General features: G+C 33.4%; 1 non-coding gene across 1 annotated transcript; it reads right to left on the bottom strand.

Annotated features, from left to right (window-relative positions):
• Positions 1–301: 301 nt before the first annotated feature.
• On the bottom strand, positions 302–374 carry Trnak-uuu (transfer RNA lysine (anticodon UUU)). Its single transcript has one exon. It is a non-coding gene; the product is annotated as a tRNA-Lys (tRNA).
• Positions 375–20,966: the final 20,592 nt, after the last annotated feature.

Genomic DNA, 20,966 nt, shown 5'->3' on the forward strand with positions numbered 1-20,966 from the left:
AAAAAATATTTCTAATTCTAGACTATAATATTGATTATAAATTTAAAAATTAAGGATTTTTGGGTAGCACAATACAGCAGCAAATTAATAAGTATAGAAGATATTAATAGCATTCAGTACGTAGTAAAAAACTAGTATGTTTTTAATACATGGAATAGACAAACGTTTGATGTTGCAAATATATTTCAATCGTGAAAAAAAAAGTCGCAGAGAACATACGAATTTTATTGTTGAATGCCTCACTTAAAAGTAACTACCGAAATTTTTTCGAATATGGCTTTTTAAGAGAGAAAAAAAAAACCGCCCGAACAGGGACTCGAACCCTGGACCGTTAGGTTAAAAGCCTAACGCTCTACCGACTGAGCTATCCGGGCTCGAAAGGAGAGGTAGAAATTAAGGTTCTTTTCCAAACTCAACAGAATCGTTATTTCTCCCTTCTTCATAGGAGGAACGTTAGACCTTTGTTTTATAGTATGTACAGTCGGACCTCCATATATCGAACTTCCATATATCGAAATTTTCTATATATCGAAATCCTAGCACATTTCCACGTTCATTACATAGAAAATTTGTTTCTATATATCGAAAAAATCTCTATATATCGAAATTTTTCTTGAGACATTCGTAGATTTTTTTTTCCACTTTAGACTGTTTGTCTCATGAAAAATGAAGGTTAGGGAGAAAATTATGCTCACTAAGGTTGCTATGAAACTCATAAGGTATCTAGGGTAGAGGGGTGTGAAGAAAGGTCGTTGTTCTGTTCTGGAGTTCTTAAATTCCGTCAAGTTCATTTCAAATCTTAGTTGTAACCAGTAACACTGTAAAATCAGTTTCAAGTTTGATTATCATTTTTATTAGTCTTTTAGCTTCAGCAAAAATCATTCAGGTTAAGTAGATTGGTTTTTTACTTTTTTGTCGATTACATTGTCAAAACGAAAATACCCTCATGTTGCGGATCAAGTTGAACTGCCGAAGAATGAGGATGTATGAAGGCGCAAAGGTGTAATTTCTGTTATTTTTTTAATTCTTAACTTTCGTTTAATCCGATGCTCAAATAAATTAGAAATTTGGTTTCATACAAGAAAATTAGCTTTAATTTTAATGTTTTAGGAGATTTTTTATGATAAAAACAGGTTGTTTCTATATATCGAAATTTCTATATATCGAATTTTTTCCCGGCAATTTGCTACTTCGATATATGGAGGTCCGACTGTATATTTAGTTGTGGTTTTACTAGAGGGATAATGAAGGTATAGTAACTATACTATAGTTACTTCAACTAGAGAAAGTATTTTTTTTTTCTTTACATTTTTATGAAGTGTGGCTATGCTCTACTTTTTGTATATGTTTATATGGAGAACACAAACGAATCTCTCAGAAATATAGCTAAGAACAAAATTACGTCTACCTGCAGTTATTTTAAGATAGGAGAAAGGGAGACACATATGAACATTTTTTTTTTTAATTTCTTTGATTTTTAAAAAATGTTACCAATTTCTCAACGCAAAAATGTCCCCATGATTGAATAGTTATTTCTGTGTGTCATGGATTGTTTAAGATTTTTTTTTTAAATAATATTTTTTTACTTTAATGTATTTTTAAAAAATCTCTTTAATGGTTCATATGTGCCCCTATAGAGGGGCACATGTGAGCAAGCCTGGGGGGGGGGGGACATACGAACACGATTAAAAAATGCAAGACAAGCATCACGTTTAAAGAAAAACTCTTTAATATAAAACATATACTTAAAAACCAATTACATTAAGGGTTTTGTTACCTATACTAATACTACTAGATTATTGCTTCAGTTTAAATTGGATACAGTAATTGTTTCATTTAGAAAATAGTTTTTCCCAAACATGCATCAACTCACTCTCACTGTCAAATTTTCAAGTCTCGTTGCCCGTTCTGATCACTGGAAACGTAAGAAACAAACTTACAGGCCTAGTGGAGCGCAAATATTTTTTTTTTATTACGTAAAGATTAATCTAATTACATGTTGCTTTCTTTAAGCTTCATACAGAATATGACAACGTATTTTAAAATGATTTTAAACTTCAGTTTTAAACTAAATGAAAACATTTTTCGTCTACAACAACTATTTAGTAAGATTTTTTTTTTTACTGTTATAAAAATAAATAAAAAAGTATTTAAAAACAATAATAATAATAAGTCACAATAAGTTTACAATCTCATAAAAGAAGAATAACAATTACAAATATTTATACATTAATTTAACACATATAATGTGCTATACTACGGATTATTATCGAGGGGATACGAGCATTGTTCAAATGTGCCCCAAGATGTTATGTTCACAAGTTCCCCATCCTCTACATTAGAACTAACTAGCAAAAGAAGATTACCCCTTATTTAATAAAGAAGCTTAAACATTGTCATAAAGTTACTTGAATGTTCATGTAATGATTGAAATAATTAATTTTAGCTTAATAGTTAGTTTAAAATATGTTTTCACCAGAAAAAGACAGTGAAAAAATTACATACAATATCTGCCAAAAAAATAAATAAATAAATAAGTTGTTACCACAGAAACATAAAATGGCTCACTTCTCAATAAATTTGGCCAAGAGGACTGGTACTGCCATTACTTGAGAATTTTTCAAGATTTTTTGCTTGACGTTATCATTGTAAAACATACCATGTTCACATGCCCCCCCTTTTCCCCAACATTGAAAAATGAAACATTTTAAGATAACTATTAAACGTTGACGGAATATAATTGTTTTTATGTTTGCAGACTGTGTACCATCTTTTTTTTTTTTAATTTTTTTAACCTTTTTATTTTTTTTATTTTTTTTTTTTATTTTTTTTTTATTTTTTTATTTTTTTTTTTTTTTTGCATCTTTTAGAGGCCAAGGTTGGCGCTCTCTTGCGGAACCCAGTCCGCCCCTGATTCCAATCGGGAATTTCGAGGAATATTGTTCTTACTGAAAGTGAAATTCTTGGTACTGCTTTTTACAATTTAAACGGTTAATAATAAAATTAAAATTGAAAACAACAACGGTTTATTGCTTACGGAGGAAAGACATCCGACAAAAATTTTTCTCGGACGTCTTTTCATTCATAAACTCACTTCTTTTGCATTGTAAAAGGCGTTTTTTGTTACACAGAAACATGTGTCTGCAGTAATGTGCAAGTTTTGTGTGGTAAAACAATGTTAGTTTTCATATTTCAATTTTTTTTAAAATCCTGAATGTAGTTTTTGGAACTATTTTCCCAATCCAGATAGAGATTTTCAAAGCTACCGTTGACGCTATTTGAAAACAGTTACTTTTATTCAATCAGAGGTTTATAGAGACTCCTTATTGAACCTAGAGGTGGGCTATGTCGTTCATTTTAATGATCCGTTCATTAGAGGATCGTTCATTCTTTTGATCCGTTCATTCAACTCGTTCTTTTGAATGACTTCATTCATTTAAAAAAGTTGCAGGTAATCTCTCTGCACGACATGCTCACGTACATTCGAAATGATGCATTCGATCACTAATATTCTTTGAAAGGAAAATAACTAAAATCATCTAAAAGTAAGAAAATATGCCTATAAAAAATGAATGAAAAAACTTTATTCAGGTTTAGATGTATTAAACTATTATAGTTCATTTTGTAGGATATTTCTCCGCTGCTGAAAGGTAGGATGTATATTCCATTCCAAAAATCGTAGGTTTCATTTCAACGTGGCACAAAATTAAGTTATTAAATTTTACAAAATAAAAAATTGATAAACTATGACGTTAGAAAATTTGCAAAATTGAACTTACGTGAAATACTGCACTAATTCTAAATAGAAATGTCATATCTCCAAGAGTAGTATGGTCACAGGTGAAAATGAAACAAAAAATAATTTTGACTGTGTACTTTAGGTTACGTATAAAAAAATTTAAATCACGAAATAAATAAAAAAGAGAAGTACAAAAAAAGAAAAAGAGAAAAGAAGAAACAGGCTGTATTATAAAGCACGAGAGTAAAGAAATGAAAATTAAAACTTTTTGCGTTAAATATACATAAACTGAACAAAAATATTACAATCATAAAACTGCGTTTTAAATATAAACTGGCGTAAGTTGTCAAACCTGAACTTTTTTGACCTCAAAACAAACATCTGTCTACCATGACATCTACCCTAAGAAAGCTGTGTTCCTCAAATACTTTTTTCCAGCTACAGCACTGTATACATACATATATTATTACCAATAGATCATGTACAACGAAAAAGTAACAACAAATATAATTGAAGCTCAGCCGCAGTACCGGATAATTTAATTAAAAAAAAACTCTTCTAAATATTAGGGAGTTTCAAAATTATTCCACAGTACCAATAAGAATAGAAAAAAAACCGCAACTTTATGTAACTGGGGGCATAAATTATATAAACAGTAATAATCCTTATTAAAAATCTTTGGGTATTGAGTGTAAAATAAGCGACTTGGAAGTCGCTAAGCTAGTTGAAAATAAACCAAATCAATATAGATCGTAGTTGATAGGAGGGATATTATAGAAGACAAAAGAATCGCCAGAAAAATGATAAAAGGTATTTTTATAAATAATTTTGGCGACCGAAAGCGTGAGAAGGATTTTAGCAGGTGCATGGGACAGAAAGCGGATAGTCCAAATATTTAGTTAATAGCCCAAAGAAGTTACTCAAAACATTACTAATGGATAGATTGTAAAATTGCAAATGAACTGCAACGATTAAAGAAAAATGATGAATAGAGCAGAAAGTAAAGAGGTTAGCAATAGTCATGAAGAATATATTGTACTGCTCTGTGAAAAAGGAAATTTAAGATTGAATAAGGGTTAAAAGTTAGGAAAAATATATGTAATTCAAAAAAAAAATTGCAATTTTATCAAGAGTGCACCAAAACAATGCTCAAATTGTTCACCGTTCAAAAGAACGATCGTTCATTTTTTAGGTGAACGAACGGATCTGTTTATTTTAAGGATTCGTTCTTTTTGACCAGTTCGTTCATGAACCACACATCCCTAATTGAACCCCTCCTCCTGAAAGTCCCTTTTCCAATAGGGATTTCAGGAAGCTTTTTTCTTTTAGAAGAGTTTTTGGAACTACGTATTACCCTCATTCTAATCAGATTTTTCAGGGACTGTTGTCTTTATTCTGAGGGAAGTTTTTAATGTAATGGTTGATTTTATTAATGAATCATTGGTTTCAATGTAATTGGGGGGAGGGGGTTAGGAAATGTTGTTTTACGTCAATGAGGGTTTTTTTTTCTTTTTTCTTTTTTTTTTCAGACTGATATTGGTTTGAGATAAGATAAATAAATACCTTTGTGCTGAACAGTAAAGTAACGTAAAGTAACAACGTCTAAAAAGCACAGATTACTGCAGACATATGTTTCGGCGTTTCAGGGAACGCCTCTTTCAGTGTAAAACGTAGTGAGCTTATGGATGAAAAGACATCCGACAAATAATGTTGGTTTATTGAGTATTAGTTGTGTTGCCCGGCTTTCTCCGGTTTATCTTGAAAATACAAACTGTGTCAAACGACGCATATTCAACAATCAGGCATAAAAAATAAATTTAAAAAAAACATCATGGTTTCCCTTCCAAACACTGACGACAAATATTAAAATACTTTTAAAAAATTAAATCCAGAAAGATGGATTTAAAATGCGTAACCATGGAAGCACAAAATAAAATAAGTTTAAGGAATTAAAATGCGAAAGAAAATGGTTCACATTGGAATGGAATCGAGATTTCTTAGACTTGATTTAAAAAGGCTTGTAACTTTCTTTCCTTTCGAGAAAAAAGCTTATTTTTTCGACCATAGGTCGAGTTGGATCTGGAGTAAAAACGGTCGCTTTTTCCAATGGCGTCAAAAAGAAAGCTGTGGCACAATTCCTTCACTTTTTATTGATTTATTTAAGGAAGAAAGTAGTGACTAAATTTCAGCTAAGCGTAAAAAAATTCAAGCTAAAAACGCAAATTACTCCCGCCGTAACGAAGTTAGAGCATTGAAACAAATTGAGTAGAACGCGGAAAATTCTACCCTTTCTAATGATATGTAGTATTAATATGTGCAAGTAATTTTTCACCCCCATATTTGAGAATTTATGAGAAAATTGGACGTAAATTGGAATAAAAAAAGAACTATTCATCGAATTTTATTCGAACTGGTCTACAAACCTTTTCAAGACTTAAAGGAACAAACTGAAAATATCAGCGCAATCGGCCGGGTAGTTCTCGAGTTTTGCGCGTTCAAACACACAGACTCTTTTGGGGACTTCATTTTATACTATGTAGAGATTTTCGGGAGTTCCTCCCATTGGTAACTGCTGATCTTGTTTCCAATAAAGATTGACAGGTTATGTAGAGGATGTTTCAGTACTATTGTCTTATTGTAATGTCAAAATTTTTGCTATATTTCTCTATATTTTGGCTAAAATGTGGTTTAAACCAATTTTCATTACATTTGCATTATTTTTGTAAAAAAACACACACACACAAACAAATATTTCGGGGGACGTCTCCCCCCCCCCCTCGCTTTAGCTACAGTGCTGTATTATGTCACTCCCAGTGCTGTTTCAGCTGTACTTAAAAAAACCACCTAATATCACCTCACCAGTTACGTTATAAAAATAACTCTTATCATCAGTTAAGTGTTAATTATACTATTCTTATTTTAGAATCGAGAAAAAAAGATAGGGAGGGGAGAACTCTGAATTTCTTGTCAAAGTTTTATTTTTATTATCATCGAGTGCAGAATAGAACTTTTTTTGAGCAATCACGATTGCTTGTTGCTTTCATTTGACTGTTTTTGGCGTTCCTATGATTTTATTTTCCCACCAGCACCCTCTGCAGCATTACCGTCGAACGGCCGCCTCACGATGCTGCTCCTCTAGCGAAAACCGTCTCCAGGCTGCGTCAATATCCTACACTTACACGCATGCATACACGCACGTACACACACACACAAACATATTCGCACAACACACACATATATACACCTACACACATACACACACAAACACATACACACACTCAAACACATACGCACACGCATACATACAGACACGTGCACATACGCACAGGTACCTACACATACTCACACACCTACACACAACTACCCACACACTCATACCTGCACACAGACACAAATACACATGCTCACACACATACACATACCCACTAGACACAAACACACATACCCCCCACACACACACACATAAGCACACACGCCAACATACACAATACACTCGTGATTGCGAAAAACATAATTTGAATTCAAGAGGTTAAAATTCAAATTAATTTTTTTTTCTTTTTACCCGAGGGCTTCACCTCATATTAAGATGATTCCTGCGGACCAGAACTCGTATAAAATTTCAAAATATTTGATGTTTTTCCCCTAAGGATAAAATGGGGAAAACGGAAAAGAAATGGAAATTACAAACTTAGAATTGTTGTTATCATTACTACATACTTATTTTATCGACTCGAAGTTTTAATCTTTCTTTTATTTAGAAACCAACTTCTCACATTTTAGCTCCTAATTTACAACAATACGTTCTCACTACCGAGTAAATACGATCGGTTGCTTTAGAAGATTCCAGTAGGTTCGTAACATTGAAGAAAACAACGAGGAACATGGGTCAGCTTCGCGGGCCGTATTTTGGGCACCGTTGATTTGGAACATTCGTCATAAATTAAATTAGCCCAGTCGGACCCTGATTTAATGAACCTCTATTTAACGAATTTCGCAATTTAGCGACTTTTTCTTTTTCTCCGACTAAAGACTAACTATATAAGAGCCCATATATATTTACCGAATATTAAACCCGAATCAACGAATTATTTCATCAGCCGAAAAAAAAATATTTATTTATTTATTTATTTTCTTTCTTTCTTTCTTTCTTTTTTTTTTTTTTTTGATTAATTTGAGTTAGGAAGTATTGAATTGTTTTCCAGGTGATATTATCCCTATTTTCCGAAGCAGAAAAAAACCTTTCTTGGAATCAGTAATTTTTGACGGGCAATGGGGCAACCAATGAAGAGCGATTCTGATGTAGAAAGTGATAATGAAACTCCCATTAAAACTGTTACTTTTTCAAATGCTTTACATGGCCAGGAAACTAATGACATATCTCATACAGCAGGTTGTAAATGACACAGTATTTTTCTTCTCTCCACAAAATCGAAAGTGAACAACTTCGAGTCAAGTATCAAGAAAAGTATCAAACATCTATTACACAGTACTTAAAAATTTCAAATTAACTAGTCTTTATCTTTACTAATAATAAAGCTGAAAATCTCTCTGTCTGTCAGGATCTCTGTGACGTGCATAGCGCCTAGATCGTTCGGCCGATTTTCATAAAATTTGGCACAAAGTGAGTTAGCATGGGTGTGTGCACCTCGAAGCGATTTTTCGAAAATTCGATATGGTTCTTTTTCTGTTCCAATTTTAAGAACAGAATTATCATAAGATGGACGAGTAAATTACGAAATTATCATAACGTGGAACCGCAGCATGGGCACAAGCCAAGTTTCGAGAAAAATCACCATACATTATTTGTAAATATACAGGCGAACCAAAAGACTTTTTAATTTTCTATTAGGGCAAAGCCGTGCGGGTACCACTAGTGTGTAATAAATCGCGGAATGCTGAATAAAAAGTGCACAATTTCTAATTATGGATATTTTTGCGCAGTTGCTTATTAGGGCTTTTAGATAAGGTAAGAGCAAATTTTTTCTATTTTTTTTTCTCACCCCGATATTACGAACAACCGCGGTTTAACGTATAAAAGTTTCAGTCTCGATTAATTCGTTATTTTCGTACAGTCGGACTGACTGTACAGTAAATCCTCGCTTTAACGATTGTCAAGGGAATGGAAAAAATTATCGTTAAATTAGGGATATCGTTAAATCGAGGAGCATCTATATTCAAAGCAGTTAAATCCGGACCAATGAAATGTATCATTATATTGAGGAAATCATTTAATCGAGTATCGTTATAACGAGGTTATACTGTATTTAGCTATTGTATGTAAAAAGTATGTCATTCAAACACGCATCGAAAACTGATTGTGGTGGTTTAATTTCAAAGAGTTCTACGATTCATTTTTCAGTGAGTTCTTATGAAGAGATGTGCATGTGTATAAAAGTTCCGATTCCATGGTGCGGAACTTTTCTGGTCTTCCGCTGGATATTCGTCGGCATTTTTGCTTCCGTTCCGGCTCAGGTGTCGTCGTGGAGGATTGTCCATCACTTCCCCCGATCCCCTTTACCCCACAACCCCGTTCCAAAGAGCGGGCGAGTAATCACATCCCCCTCTCTCTTTGCTACTCTCTTCGCTCCATTCATTCGTTCTGCCACTCCCGAACGATCTCTTCCGTCTTCGTTCACTCTCGCTCCGCATCTTACTCTTTCTTTCTTTCTTCTTTTTTTTTTATTTATTTTTTTATTTTCCCTTTTTTTTATTCAGGAAGCGAAGACCGTCGGCACTTATAGAGGAGGAGTGACGAGGGGAAGCCAGCTAATGTCGGAGATAGAGAAGAGGCGGAATTTTTCAGGCGCTGCTGTCGTCTGCTTATTTTGTTCCGAAAAAGAGTTCGCAGTCTGCTTTTATGCCGCCAAAATCCGAGGTGGGAGTAAAAATTTTTTGAAGCTTTTTCTCCACAACTGCGTCCCATCTCTCATTTCTGGGCTTTTTTTAATATACTTGCGGAAAAAAGCCCCGGTAATAATCGTGCCCCTTCACACAGCGCTTTTCTCTTTCTTTCTCTGCTCTTCTCGGGTCGTAATTTGCAAATGAGTCGTTATGTACGAGACAACTTCTGCCGCTGTGCAAGTGCTAGACGCCACAATAGCAAATAAAACCTAAGAAAGAGAAGTCGGTATTTTGAAGATAGCATAAGGGGGCAAGTTAAAAATTAAGGTTTCATCACAATTTTAATAAAAAAAAATTCTGCGGCACATGCAGGGGCTCCTCGAACTTAAATTTTTGGGATAACGGAAATTCTCAATTTTCCGAATGGAACTCCAAATTTTTGTAGAATGATTATAATTTTGCCCGAGAGGAACTGCAAATTTCGCCAAATGGGGTTGTTTCCATTAGTTTCCATTCGGTGTACTAACTACTTTTAGTCACTAAACACTGTAAGAAATTTCACCGTTAGAATACGGTCAGTGACCGGCAGAAAGTGGTCCGGTCACTGCCCGTAAAAATAATATTCTGCCCGTAATCTTTCATGACCGTGAAAATAATAGGTTTGCCCGTAATTTCCTCCCCGTAAAATAAAAGGGGAGTGACCGTAAATTGACAATGTGCCCGTGAAAATTATATTCCTTTTTCTACGGCCACTGCCCGTACATTGAGTATATGCCCGTAAAAGCTAGAATTTGTTTTCTACGCCCATTGACCGTAAATTGATATTGCTCCCGTAAAAGCTAAAATTTATTTTCTAGGCCTATTGCCCGTAAATTGATATTGCTCCCGTAAAAGCTAGAATTTATTCTCCACGCCTATTGCCCGTAAATTGATATTACTTCCGTAAAAGCTATAATTCATTTTCTAGGATCACTGCCCGTAAATTGGCGTTATGCTCATAAAACTTTTCTATGGTCACTGCCTCCTGTAAATTAACATGATGTTCATAAAAAAATGTCATTCTTTATCGTCATTGCCCATAAATTATTAGGTGCTTTAAAACTTAGTTTATTGTCATATAAGAACCAAGTTATGAATAAAAGTTTTAAGAACACAATAAAATGCAAGTCATTTTTACAATTCAATTAATACGTAAAATAGGCTAACACTGTTAGTAATGCAGTTTGAGGACCCCAGTTGCCAGAATTACAAATATTCTATTAAATGATCTCTAAAAATGAGAATGCATGTTTAAGAGAGAGAAGTATAAAAAGAAATGTAGAAAAAATCCCGTGAAATAAGGGAAACTTAACTGAAAAAAAAAAAAAAAAAAAAAAAACAAATTCAGTAAAGCTTTTTTACTGTATGGATTATAGTAAAATACAACACTTAACATTTTATGTAAAATGCTTACATACACAATAATTTGTTTCATCGCTAAAACACATGTTAAAAACATTGGCAACTAGTGTTTTTTTAATGGTTCGTCCATTGCCTTTACTTGTTTGCTGACCTCGTTCATTCAAAGAACATAGAACATTCAAAAAAGTTATATAAATTATTAAAAAACATATTTATACTTCATATTTAAAAAGTTATAAATTAATTAAATTATACATAAATTAAAAACTTGTGCAGTCGACTTCAAAAATAGACTGCATTTTTTACTAGCTAGCATAAACTTATGGATAAATTAATTTTTAAACACCATAAGTATCCATTAAAGGTAAGCATCTCGAAAACAATTTTATCAAGAGAAAGAATTTTAGCTCAAAAATTATTACCAAAAAAATATGTGAGCATGTCTACATAAGAAATAAGAAGAGACAATATCCAGAAGTGTCAACAATGAAAACAAAGAAGTTAAAACATCAAAAAGGTTTATTTTACACTAATTACAAGTTAAATAACAACATAATTACAAATAAACTTTTTCAGAAGAGAAATTATGGTCAAATTTTTCAAAACTTGGTTGAATCACTTTTTCCAAATCTTTATTCCTTTTGGATCCATTAGTTCAGTAACTTATCTAAAATATTGCCCTAAAAAGAAATCAGCATAAGGGAAATTAAGAATGATTTATTTTTCACACATTTAAAGCAGAGCAGCATTCTCACTAAATAGTGAAAATCAAAATAAAGCATTTTAAAGCACCCTATTTTTTTTCACCCCTTTCCCTGGTTTCATAAGGTTTTCCTCCCTAATATGATGTTCAAAGGATTTTTACATAATTTCCAGGAATCCTAGGAAAAAGACATGCATACATAGAAATAAAGGCTATAATAAAATTAAACAAAAAATTAAGGCTAGATCAAAAGACATCGAAACTGCTAAAATGTATAAATCTTAAGTTTAATGCATAAAAGCTGGTAAACATGCAAATATCGAAAAATTTGTTTCATCAAATCAAACGAGTGACAAAGAAAAGCATTTTTCCAACATCAATTCAAAATATGTGGTCTGTTTTGAAAAGAAAACAAAATGAGGTTATGAATATTTAGTGAACATCAATTTCAAAAAAAGAAAGAAACAATGAATCATATTCAATTGAAAACATAAGCGATAATGATGATCATTAAGAGATATAATTAAACATAAAGCACTTTGGAGTCTTGCAAAGATCTTGGGGGAAACCTGCAACTGTAATACAAGTATTAGGGGAAATTTCAGGGAAAAAACATTTTGGAATTTTTAGTGCCAATATGGGCTATTTCCTGACGGGCATCTACAGTATGATAAACACAGATATTGAAAACACCTTTTTTCAGAGCATAAGCATCCAAGCTTTTTGACCCCATACATAAGCATGGTAGCAGTAGTAGTAGAGGGGCTAAGGGGAGCCACAAGGGATAAATAAAAATAAACTATTTTATTTCATAAATTTTCATTTGCCCATACATAAATAAAACTTTTAAACAAATTTTATAAATAAAAACATAATATTTGAATAAAACTACTTTTGTTCGCTATAGGAATAATATTGGAGTCTGAGTCCAGTCCTAAAGGATGCATTTGTACAGGTTTAGTATTTGTATTTTTTTTTCCAAGTTCAAAAAGAAAAGTAAAGACAGAAAACATGTTGCATTGTTGGAAGGAAAAAGACAAACCACGGGAATCTTCAGCTCCTTACCCCAAAATAAGAGACTTCCCAGTAAAAGTACTGGTCTAAAGCACAAAGAAGCTATCTATGATTAATTTTTAACGCGAGAAAGAACTGTGATGGAAAAATTTAAGTTTTTTAAATCAATTTCAATTTTCCCCCCACAAATTCTGAAAAAATAGTTTTAAATTTTAAACTTTAAATCTTTTTGGATTTTCTTTTATTTTCAAAACGTTTAATTTTTAATTAATTGTTTTAAACGTCCGATTTTTCAAATAAGGCGTGATCTATATGACGTCACACGTGATGAACTTTGGGGTTCACTCCACTGGCGCACTGAAAGTTTACGCTTTCTGTCTACCGCATTTCCAGGTTATGATGATTCAGAAGCGAATTAAATATTGCGTTCTACACTTGCTATCAACCACATCGTTGTCAGTACATGTGAGTAAAGATGCAAATTAAATATTGTGCGCTTTGCGCTAATGATATCAGTGAATGGCATTTCATTTCTTGTGATGTCATGTGCAGAAGCATAAAAAGGAAAATTGAATCTGCGCACCAATTAAAATATTTTTTTAAGTATTAAAAACTTTGTCAAATTATTTTAAAAATGGTCAAATCCAAATGGTGTTTATAAGCATGCTCGTAAAACTTTTAAAATTTCGGAAACGATCCCTTTATGATAATTTTGACGAATGGAGCACCAAACTTCCCCGAATGATGGTAATTTTGCAGAATCGTCAGACAAAATGTGCCGAATAAAGAAAATTTCGGGAGGTCACAGTTACCTCCCGTGACCTCCAACCCGGAGCGTCCGTGAGCACATGTGACGAGTATTATGAAAAGTAACGATAATGATTTAAAAGAATATGCTGAAAATTGTTGGCCGTATCTCGAAGTTTAATGCGATAATTAATTTTCTCACATACTCAAGAGGGATTTTCTGGATAAGATTCTAACAAAACATTAATTTAACAGTTTTGCTGCCAGATGGTGATAAAGCAATAGAATACGCATTGGAACTTATGCGCTGGCATGTAGTCTGAGTGACCATGAAAATAGTCAGTTCTCTGAATATACATAAATGTGTTCGTTTTTTGAAAAGCAAGGAACTTTATAGTGTGCATATTTTAGTGCCTTCATACAAAATAGGAGTAAAATACCTAAACTGAAACTGGACACAAATTTGCAGAATAGTCGTCTCTTATGTAACCTGAGTTACTAGAAAATACGTTTTTTCTTATAGTTAATCATCATTTTTAGTTACACTCTTCATCACGCGAGAATTGTCAATTAAAAAAAATCATAAAAATGGAAATTAAACCCTTTTTCAAAATAAAAATTAGCTTCAAAAAAGTAGTGGAGAGAAAGAAGTGGGCATTAAAACAGCTTCTAAGGTCTGCTTTGACGGTCACTACGGCAGTTGGTTGATAGGTGATAACCAGTAGTTTTTTCTTTCCGGTAGAAATTTCATATCACCTTTCAAGCAAAATATAGATAATGCTCAGGGGCACTCCGGTGGGAGGTCGCAGGAGGTCACTGTGACCTTCCAAAAAAACTCCTTATTCGGTAGATTTTGCGGACGATTTCGCAAAAATTTGGATTGCAATGTTGATATTTTTATCCTTTTTTAGAAGTTTTTAAAATTGTTTTTAATGATGTCTTATGCTCTTTCTCATTAGATGTTGTGTACGTATGATACCGGATTTTATCATTCGTTGAAATTAGAATTTTAACCAGAAAATTGAGAATTTTTTCCCTCCCAAAAATTTTAGTTTGAGGCTTCCCTGGTAACGTTACAAAGGTCTCATCAAACCGCACGATTTTGACTAACAGTTTTCTAAGTAACTTTGCCTTTTCCTGCAACAGATGAGCGAACAAGTTGACTACGGGGCTGTTGTGATTTGGTAAAACTGCTTGAGGAGAGATTGTCAATTTTTCTTATGTTTTAACATTTTTTACCATGTAATTTTACTTATTTCACTAGTTCTTGTAGTTAGGATAATTAAGTAAAGTAGCCTGTGCTTCTGAAATGACCGGCTCGTGGACATCTTGTTTTTGCCAAAAATTTTATTGTATGATGATAAAAAGAATATTTGTGCAATTTCTTAACTGAAATGCTGCACAAATTCAATATGGAAGTAGGATTTCCTGTAATTTTTTTTTTTCAAACTTGTGTTTAAAAACTGTTGAATTTACGATTTTACGAACAACTAATTCTTTTTCATTTTACACGAAAATTAAAAATCGTGGATAGCTGAATATTGACCATGTAAACCCTAAATCTATACTAATATTATAAAGAGAGAGAGAGAGTGAATTTTTGTATGTTTCTATGTTCGAGGTAATCTTTTGAACCATTGCAACTATTTGCAAAAAAATTTCACTATATGAAAGGTGCATTCTTACTGAGTGACATAATCTATAAATTATGCCTAGATATATGTGTGCTAATTTTTTAAACCAATAGTTTGTCTTCACCACCAGTTTATGTTTCGTGCCGTTTTATAGTTACAAACGTAAAAACAATCACGGACTGTCCTGCGCTTGCAATGACGAGTAGTCGAAGATTCTCTTTGAACTGAATGATGGGGGATGGAAACACGTGAGAGGAAGAAAAATCACGATGTCATATTTCTTGCATCCCCATGGTCCCCGTATATTTCCTTTTCCAATTTATGTGATTACAATATGCAATGAAAATTTTTTATGCCATCACCATCATCAAATATGTAGCTCAAACGTATACGATAAGTAATAAAACGTTACATACGGGAAGATTGTATTGTTCAGTGGGAATTACGTGCTGGTCTCTGTAGATCAGGAAATGAGTTAAATCAATTTGTTTTCAAGTGTCATACAAACGAAATAAAAAATGTTGCTTAAAATTAAATTTTAAATTAAAAAGTACTTGCGCAATACTTATTTAAGATAGAAAGTTTTTTAACCCGAACAAGGTCGGAACGGGCTGCTAGTATAAGTTTATAAAGTAAAAAAGAAATCAAATTTTCGTATATTACGTCAGTACAGAAGTTGACTGCATTTCAGAACGATTTACTTCGAGAAAGAAGACAAGGATTATAATTATTACCTTCTAAAATTACAAGTTAAAATATAGTTTTACTTGACTACCATAATCAGAATCACTTCTCTCGTACGTACCGTATTTCTCCGAAAATAAAACAGAATTATAATAAAAGCCCTAATGTAACTTTTCTGGGTGTTTTTCGCATAAGCCCTACCCTCAAAATAATCCCTTATTAAGATCTTCATTCAAAAGAATTCACATCTTGCTACAAGAATCGGTAAGGGGTATAAGTGTAATATTTGGGTATAAATGGGGGCTCTGCGACTCCTCGGTAATTCATCGAACTGAAGTCCCCAAAACGCAGTTTTAGGCTGTATGCTTGTATTAGTGACTTTGTTCATTTTTGAATGTTTATCGAATGATTTGATCCATTGAACTTGAATAAGCATAAATTAATTGTAATAAAGTGCATCGATTTATCGTAAATGTACGATAAAAGTTGAACACGTATATTTCTTGAACTAGAATAAATGTGTTTTTTAAGAGCGAACAAAAATCAATTATTGCGCATAAAAAAATAAACGATTTCCCGAAAGTAAACACTAGCGCATCTTCTGCAACGGAAGTTAATATAAGATCGGGTTTTATGTTCGGGTAAACAGGGCCGCAGAGAGCCAAGGTGGGCCCCTAGTCAGTTCTGTCGCCCGGGGCCCCCTCCCCGAAAGAAAAAGAAGAAACGAAAAAGAAAGGAAGAAAAAGAAGGGGGAAAAAGAAAAAAAAATCAAAACTGCTAATTAGAAAATAATTAACTAGTGCCACAACAATAAATACCATAAGAGTAAATTTTACTTTATCTTTACGTTTCTGCTTTTTCGGAGCCCCCCCCCCTTTTTTTTTCTTCCTTTCTTTATTTTTCTTTCTTTCTTTCTTTTTCTTTTTTTTTTGCGTCAGTGTCGCCCCCCCCCCTAAGGCCAGGCCCCTAGTTTCCACCTAGGCTGACATGGCCTCTCGTCGGGCCTGCGGGTAAACACGGTAACAGTTTTTAAGAATAATTTTTTAAAAAGTTTTATAGTGCACAATGATCTGCTGACGCGACTTTTCTTTTTTTTTTTTTACTTTCTTCTTTTATGTCAGTATTTTTTCATCAGTTTTATTGTTATTATTATTGTTACTGCTGCTTTCAGAATGAGCTTCGAACACGAGAGATAGGGAGGTCGCCGGAGTTATCTCTGCCTCAATTCATCATCTCTGTGAGCCCCCGAGTCGGGTGGAATCAAAGTTTATCTCCCAGGTTCAGACAGCGATGTGTGCGCGCAGCGGGGAGCGGTTTCATCAACAGGGAGGGACACAAAAAAGATGCCTAAAAAAAGGAAAATGCAGCTGCTAACAAAAATTATCCCAGCGTTATCGGGACTGTTATTCCGTGTTACTTTGATCTACAATTTCTCTATTTTTTACATCACCACTCATATTTTAGTTGAGGTATTGCATCCATTGACATAAAATTGAAAAAAAACTGAAGCATTGTTTAGTTATCCAAATTTAAGACATAATAATCATAAAAACCATTTAAAATGAATTATTTGCCTGGTTCAAAGTTATCCTGCCATTTAGGGTAACTTTGAACCGAGTGAGAATGTGGTGACATTGTGGCCAAATGAAATAAATTATTTTAATAAAACTGTAAATAAGAAAAAGCTTTCCACCCAGAAGTCTTGGTTTTTAGCATTTTTTCCAATCCTAATACAGTATTCAATACACGTGTAAGGTTTTAACTGGAAGGTCCTTCTGGAAGGGGTTTGTTGTGACCAAAAATCTCCTTCCAGAAGGAATTGCGATAATGTCTAACGTGCGCATTTAAGTAGTTACGCACGTTAAAAAAAAACTTTCAGTTTATCTTTATTTTTAAGTATCATTTACAATGGTACTGTATTAGTTTATGTAATATAAATTTTTTAAACCAGGAAATTCTTTTATACTAACTCTGTATTAGTATTCCAGTTCCTATTACTGTCCGCATTTGCATGGCTAAAGTAGAAATTACCATCCACCACTTTTTCTTTCCATTGGAACAACTTCCGAAAAAGTGAAGTGCTCAAAATATAAACTATTTCCGACACGGACAAGTTAATTCACATCAAACGGCTAAAGGTATGCTGAACTCGTTGCTAAAAGTGTCTGAACAAAAACCTTTCGATTTAAGGTTATTTTTGCAAAGAAAATTGCATACTTTGAAATATGAAGTATCAATTACCATGAAATATTATGCTCAGAGCATTTTTGAAAATGTTTACCAACTTTGAGGTTGAGGAAAAACTATTCCTGAAGGTGAGATTGTAGCATTGTTATTGTGTCAAATGCCTGAAAGTATGATTAACTAATTTGGAGTTTAGAAGCGCGGCCTTTCGAAGAATTATCAACAAAATGTGTGAAACCAATTGTTTGCTACTATATACGAACATAGGGAAGAAACTGGAATCACACATTCAGCAAAAAGCACAAGAAACAACTGCAAAATCTTAAATTAGAAATGGAAAGTCTAAAACGATATGAAAATTAGTTTAAAAGGGTTTGTCATTTTTGTAAGAAGCGTAATCATTTTCAGACATTTTGTTATTTGTGAAAAGTTGCGTACTGTAAATTATAATATCATAAATCCAAGAAATTTTTTGAGGGAAGTACAAAATGTGAACATAAGAAGATAGATTTTCACTTTTTAAAAATTCATCCTAAAATTTCTGATATAAAAATAGTATTTTAACATTTTGGCAAAATTTATTGAAAACATTAAAAAAAAAAAAGCCTAATATTTTGTGGAAAAGGAAGGAATTATACCACACGCCTCAAATTTTTTGTATAAATTTAGTACCACTAATGGCACCTTTTCTACATTACTGGTCATTGAAAATAAGAAAAATCTTTTTTTTATACTAATTTTTCTAAAAACATCAAAAAACTGCATTGGGTCGACGAAACTTTAACGCATTGCGGCAAATCAAGAAACTGTAAGAATTAAAAAAAAAAATTATATGCACTTTGCTGCACCAATAGCACCTCTTCCACCCATCATTGAAATCAGAAAAAAAAGCGTTTTTCATCCCACCCTAGTGTGCATGCGGGACTTTCCCCTGTAAATTAGCTTTCATTATAAGGGTTGTGCATTTGCAGTGAAGTTTTATTCAGGCGTGTTTCTGACTTCGGGGTTGCACGCCATGGTTTTTATGACATAGAAATTGTTTGCAATTTGCAATTGTTTTTAATCTTCTGTGATGAGTCTCAATCGCGGTTGTACGAGTTTTTAGAGTCGTATACGGTTCGCAAGTTACAGATTGCTGACCCCTGCTCTTGGGCACTGTTCAAAGTTTAAATTCGTGGATTTCCATTAACTGTTGAAGATCATCAAATATGTGCTGTTGCAACAGTCAGAGCAATGTCACATTTCACCATTTCATGCCAAGTGCTGATGGTTTTTTTTTTTCTTCTTTTTATTGAAATATTATTATAATTATTTCAGTACTCTTATCTGCATTTGTATTAATTCGAAATATAAATATAACGCGTATGACGTTTTATGCTCTTGTGTTTTATACTGCAACCTGTCTTACATTCATTTTTGAATACATTTATTAAAAATCAAAACAACACATTTCACATGGTTTCTTGGACGTCTAAAAATTAAATAAAAAAGGATTTTTTAAAAAAAGGGTAACTAAATTACATCTCTTTTCTTTTTTTTTCTTTTTTTCGTTTGGATCATCTCAAATTTTGTTTCACAAATGGATACAAAAAAATTCGTTTTTTCGAAAATGCCAATCAATAAAAATTTGCTATTCCTCTTTTTGCTGAGAAAAAAAGAAATCACATTTCTCTATAGTACTTTGCAGCGAATAAAAGATATTTTAGAATTCGATGTGTTTATGCACAAAGCATTTTAACGTAAATATATCGAGAGAGAAAGGGATGAGAGCTATAAATCGTCGGGCAAAAGAATAAAAGAAACCAGAAATAAGGAACAAAAACGGTCGAAATGGGAATCATAAGTGTTTTAAGCGACACATATATCAAACTCGTGATAGCATCTCGACTTGAGTGACACCCCTTCTGTCGTCTGACGCCAGCCTTCCACTCCATCCATCCACAACTCCAGCATTGATTGGAGCCACAAATCGGACCGTTGTGCGGGGATAATGGTGGCTGCAAATGGACATTTGACGCGAAGACGGAATTACTCGTTTGAACCCTTCAGAATATCGACGAAGCACGGAATAGATTCCATAAATTTTGGACTTGTACTGCTTTCTGCAGAAGCCTTTCCTCGTACAAGCGGTCTTAGATTATAGCCAGCCTGCATATGTTATTTCGGACTGTGCGTCTCACGCAGTTGTAGACTTCGTATCAATAACATCAGTGATCGGTATCAAGTAATGATATCAACAATTCTTGGTTTGTGGTCTTTCTTTCCCTTTCCGTGTTATATAGGAAACATTTAAATATTTGAAATGATACTGTCTGACCACAGATTGTATGGAAAGACAAACATCCGTTTTACAGCCGGAAATGGACGAATCTATGATTTTTTACCAATGTCAGCTTTTGCAGAAGCAGAGTCTCATTCAAATGAGCGGAATACGCGCATCAAATTTTTACTTTTCCCCTAATTCACATAGATTCGTCTTATCTGGACGTTTGAAAATTCCATGCAATCCTTGGTTGGACAGTATATGTATTTCTGGTCTGCGAGGATTACCGTAATATGAGGTGCAGCCTGCGGGTAAAAAAGGGTTGGGCACTAAAAGGCACTAAAATTCCAATTATCAGGTTTACCCCTTGTATATTGAATGGCTAAAAGATACTAAATTTCAGACAACACCAAACGCATAGTATCATTATCAAAACAACTACTGTTGGCATTAACTTTTGTGTGAGTGTGTTCGCAGTTTCATTAAAATACCATGTTGCACGGAGTTTTTTTTAAAGCGCTTAGAAGATCAACAAGTTTTTTTAGTTCATCCCGTTGCTTTGATTAGACTTAAAACTCTGACACCACGAGGACACCATTCAAAGATAGTAGAAGACTACTTTCAGCTGCATGATCGGCGTATTGTATGTTTTACTTTGATTTTTTTTTACCCACCAATCTCTTTAGACCACTTCTTGTAACTCCCTGTAAAGATCTCCCAAAATATCGTTAGGAAGTCTAAAGCCTTTTACTGCTG

The sequence above is a fragment of the Uloborus diversus genome, chromosome 2 (genome assembly GCF_026930045.1).
Source record: "Uloborus diversus isolate 005 chromosome 2, Udiv.v.3.1, whole genome shotgun sequence".
Lineage (NCBI taxonomy): Eukaryota > Metazoa > Arthropoda > Arachnida > Araneae > Uloboridae > Uloborus > Uloborus diversus.